We start from the raw sequence: 5,156 nt of genomic DNA, 5'->3' as shown, positions 1-5,156 counted from the left end.
GGACACGACTAGAAATCAGTGGTTAAGTTGTATTTACAACACTGTTCCAGAACAGTTTAACCCAAATATCCAGATGTGTGCAGCGCATTTTATGGAGGACTGTTTACTGATCCTGGGAGAGTAACATTAGACTAAAATGCCGGCAGTTCTGACTCACATAAGTACATTTTCATTTAAAGGATTTGCCACTGATGATTCAAACACGAGTTTTGGGCAGTAGAGTAGCACTTGTTGTTTGTCATTTCTCTGATCACAAATGCAGACAGAGTTTTATGTTTACGCGGCGCGGCGCGATGCAATGCAACGCAACGCATAAAAAGACAGTATAAGTCGTTATAATCAGTAATTATGTCCCCACTGGATGCAACAAATGCCTCGTTTGTAATGGGTTTTAATGTTTTTGTCTCTTCGCTCCGGCCGGGACACGGCATCAACAGTATGTGAGGGGTGTAACATTTCCGTCTCACGCTTGAGGTATTCGGTCAATCACAACGCATTGGATAGCTGGCCAATCACAGCACACCTCGCTTTTTCAGACCGATGAGCTTTGTAAAAATCGACGCGTTTCAAAAAGGCGGGGCATAAAGGAGAAACAATAATGTACAGTATGTGGAAAATGTGTTTTTTTAACTTTAAACCGCATAAACACATTTCATTACACCAAATACACAAAATAATGTTCTTTATAGCAGCATCATATGACCCCTTTAAGACTGCGCTTTAAATAAAGTGAACAAACAGATGAGCCCCTATATGAACAGGGTTCTAGTTGGGGACATATTAACATGAAGATAAACATTTAAAAAGTGTAAATGAACTCTTGAACAACTGGTGTGGTGGATGATCTTGCCAAAAAAAAAATATGTAGCATTCCCTTTAAAAAGCATGAGTGTATCTGGCTGTTGAGTGTATCTAGGCAAATTTGCACATTTGTAAACAGGACTGTCTGGTCATTTATGTCTTCCTTTGTACATTGATGTGTGATGATTGCACTGTATATGTATAAGAGCCACAGAGCAGTGACTAGTAAAGAGGGCTGATGCATGCACTTCATACTTGACTGACTTCGGCTTGATTTCAAGGAATGTATGACAAGAAAAATTGTTATTGCATTGTGATAAAATGACTTGTGAAAAGTGCTACAAAATAAAGCAGTTTAAATGGATTAATATTTTGAATTTGCTTTTATTTTTATATTTGCAGTTTTCATTTTATCACTTTTAGGCCTTTAAAAAAAAAAAAAAATGTATACTACTTTTTTTTCAGTTTTAACTGATTTTAAGTTACTGTTTAACTTTTTATTTATTTCCATTTAGTGCTTCAAATTAAACTTATTTCAGTTAGCTCCCAAAGCTACATTTTCATCTAATGTTCGTATTTTATTTTATTTCAGTTAACAAAAATGTTTTAATAGTTTTCGTCTTGGTTAACATTTGCAAGACACTGTACCCATGTTTACATGAATTAAAATTGTACTAATTTATCTAATTTATAATCGCTCACGCAGAAATGTAATGAAAATTCTTATGACATACTTCCCCATTTGCATTTATTCATCATAGTGCAGTTTAATTACTTGTGCTATGCAGTGTGCAATAATATGTAACTGAAGGGGATCGCATAATTTACAATAATTTGCATAATTTACAATTATGTTAACTGCCATATTTTGTTTTTATATAAAAAACAATGTGTTTAAAACTTGGAAGACCCATGGTTAAAAATTCATAAATGCCAATAATATTTATTGAAACGTCCCACCATAAAGCTCATAAAGCGCGACTCATCCTCAGTGTCAGCTGAAGGTTATGATGTAAGTGACCTGTGATCCTCAAGGCGTGCGCGCCCCCGACCGTGCCGTGCGCGCGCCCGTAATCAGTAGACGGTTATGCGGCGCAGAAATCAGGAGCAGAAACAGCGCTGACTGAGCCGCAACATCGGAAGTGACTTTCAGCAGAGACACAGCTCAGTCGTTTTTACTTTTACTTTTCACCTGGCTGCGTGATCTGGCAGATGAGACACCCCTCATATTAAAAGGTAAGTGTCACTTCTGTTCGCTGCGCTATAGTGAAAGTGAGTCAGGTAAAGTGTGTATGTGGCTGCGAAATTTGTGCCGCCTGCCTGTCTGACTCAAAATGGCGGACTGGCCGTTAGAGCAAAATAAGGGTGGAAATATCAGAGAGCGATATAAACTAACGCCGGTAATGGCATGACTTGCATACACACGTAGATACGGAACCAATACGTTTATTTCATTCTCATTAAATTAAATTAAACCCCTTGCTTGACCTGAAATTTGTGACAGCCAGCCTTAAGTGATTTGACCCATACTAATGTTAGCTTAAGTTAGTTCGTGTTAGCATCATCTCCGCACTAAACTCATTGAATAAGTAATAACAACTGGTGTCATTTGTATTTATGTGTTTCAAAACCTCTTTGACACTAACGTGGCTTCATAAAGCCGTTTAAGGTGTATTTCAGTGGCTGGTGATTGATATTTGGGATTGGGTGTGCCTGTGATGGTTGAAGGCCATCACGTCGATGCCGGTGTATAACTATGTTTCACTACTGTTTTGATAATATGCTGTTTAATCTGTCAACAGGGGCGTGTATGGTATGTTGTGCTGTGTTTGCTAATTAATAGTCGAGCCGTTCATGATTCTAGTTGGCAAACAAATTGTCGACTTTGACTGTCTGGCTGCCGTCATGTTTTGATTCTGTGTTCAAGATGGAATGTTTTTGAATAAGATAAATAAACAATATTCTTAAATATTGCGAGTCACCGGAAACTTAATGTTGAGCAGACATTAATAAATATTGGCTATGCTCAATTCTGTTAAGAAAACATCACCAGCTCAAGAATGACATGTAGAGGTGTGAGCTTGTCTTGTTCTCGGTAACACTTGATATATACATGCACGCCTTAGATTATTTAGCTGTCATCACTCTCTCTTACCACGGGGGCGTTGCCATACTGTGGCTAATGATTATTATTTATCCGGCCTAATTAATTTTGGGCTACTTGGCCTGAACTTGCCTTATGTCCGACGTCATTCGGTGTGACGTCTTCATCTAATTCTGATGTAATGTTTTCCCCTGATATAAACTAACGCCTTACCCTTCCCAGATGAAAATGACAAACTGACACAACTGGCACACAATTCTTGAGATAATTTTTTTTAGAAATAAATAATGAATTATACACGTTATAGGCCTTTTTCCATGAATGCATCCAATGTGCTCCCATATGTTTGGAATTATTGTAAATTAGGGTTTGTTCGCACCCACACAAATGCTTGACATGTAATCCAATCAGATTTTTAGATGTGATTTGTCTCGTTAGACCAATGCTAAAAAACGGCATGAATGAATTAAAATTATGGATGCACTGATGCATCAGCTAATAATCGGTAGCGGTTGATAAAAGGCAATTATCTGCTCCATGGGTCATTGCGAATTCTTTAAAAACAGCCGATGATCGAGGCCAATTATATCCTGTCAATCAAAAGGGCCAAAGCGTGAAACAAATAACGCGTTATACGGAGCCACTAAAAGGTTAGCCGCTTGCTAGCGGTAGCCTGTTGCACTGCAGTACATGAAAGTTCACTTACCACTAGGGCTGCACGATATTGGAAAAAAACTCACATTGCGATATTTTTTTTTTCTGCGATTTTATATTGTGATATGAAAAAAAAAATCAGATGACTTCAATAGCTCTATTTGGAAACAAAAAAAAATCAGTGATTTTGTGGGCGAGTAAAGGAAATAAACAAATTTCAAGCATAGATAAATAACAGAACAAAGATACAAATGAAATAAGCAGTGCTTTATATTTTTCAGGTAAGTCTAACAGTATTCAGGCACAGAAATTGAATAATCAAATGTAAAATAACTCTGCATAGTTTTCACTATAAATTAAATCTAATAAATCTGTGTTAAAGCTACAAAAGTGATTTTTCTTTGTTTTGTTTAATTAACGTTCATGACAGAAAGCAACAGGAACATTAAACTGCTGTGAACTAGGCTTGCCGCGATAGACGGTGTTGACGATGATACCGGTGTGTTAAGCCGCAACACCGGTTACGTCACTTGCCCACCGCGTCACCGACCCCCACCGTCGTTTAGATTTTTTTATAGTAATACAAATCATTTAGTTCAGTAAAAGAACAGACACTACAATTAAAAACTGAACGCGGCTGCTCAATGCAGCGTGCCGAACGACAGTTGCATCACACAGATCAGATTTAATTTCTCCAGTGAGGAGAGTGAGTCGAGCTGACTGACAAGAAGAGTTGGGTGAGACGGACAAGACGATCGCGGATGATTTAGTTTCGAAACTAGATGCAAAAGCACCTGTTTGGCAATATTTTGGATTTTGAAAAGCCTGTTGACTTTTGCCGTTTATCTAAGGTGATTTTGGAAGAAAAAAAGGGGGGGGGGGGAACCTGTCACTGGTACACTTTTGTACATTTTAGGTACTAATATGTACACTTTAAGTACTAATATGTACCTTTACGGTAGGGCTGCACGATATTGGAAAAAACTCACATTGCGATTTTTTTTTTCTGCGATATATATTGCGATATAGAAAAAAAATCTGATGACTTCAATAGCTTTATATTTGGAAAAAAAATAATCAATTGGGGTGATTCTGTAGGCGAGTAAATCAGCATAGGAAATAAACAAATTACAAGCATAGATAAATAACACAACAAAGATACAAATTAAATAAGCATTTATATTTTTCAGGTCAGTCTAACAGTATTCAGGTACAGAAATTGAATAATCAAATGTAAAATAACACTGCATAGTTTTCACTATAAATTAAATCTAATAAATCTGTGTTAAAGCTACAAAAGTGATTTTTCTTTGTTTTGTTTAATTAACGTTCATGACAGAAAGCAACAGGAACATTAAACTGCTGTGAACTAGGCTTGCCGCGATAGACGGTGTTGACGATGATACCGGTGTGTTAAGCCGCAACACCGGTTACGTCACTTGCCCACCGCGTCACCGACCCCCACCGTCGTTTAGATTTTTTATAGTAATAAAAATAATTTAGTTCAGGAAAAGAACAGACACTAAAATTAAAAACTGAACGCGGCTGCTCAATGCAGCGTGCCGAACGACAGTCGCATCACAGATCAGATTTAATT

At 37.4% G+C, this 5,156-nt stretch overlaps 1 protein-coding gene across 1 annotated transcript in view; it reads left to right on the top strand.

The window, feature by feature from the left end:
* Positions 1–1,814: 1,814 nt before the first annotated feature.
* LOC107675196 (lissencephaly-1 homolog B-like) overlaps positions 1,815–5,156 on the top strand; it is a 27,643-nt gene continuing 24,301 nt past the window's right edge. Inside the window, exon 1 of the mRNA XM_016469457.1 lies at positions 1,815–2,037. The gene's annotated coding sequence lies outside the window, so the exon portion shown is untranslated. The remainder of the gene's footprint in view (positions 2,038–5,156) is intronic.

This window comes from Sinocyclocheilus anshuiensis, unplaced genomic scaffold (assembly GCF_001515605.1).
Source record: "Sinocyclocheilus anshuiensis isolate Anshui unplaced genomic scaffold, SAMN03320099.WGS_v1.1 scaffold1487, whole genome shotgun sequence".
Taxonomy (NCBI): Eukaryota; Metazoa; Chordata; class Actinopteri; order Cypriniformes; family Cyprinidae; genus Sinocyclocheilus; species Sinocyclocheilus anshuiensis.
Note: the sequence above shows the minus strand (reverse complement) of the source record. Positions and strands in the feature narration are given on the sequence as shown.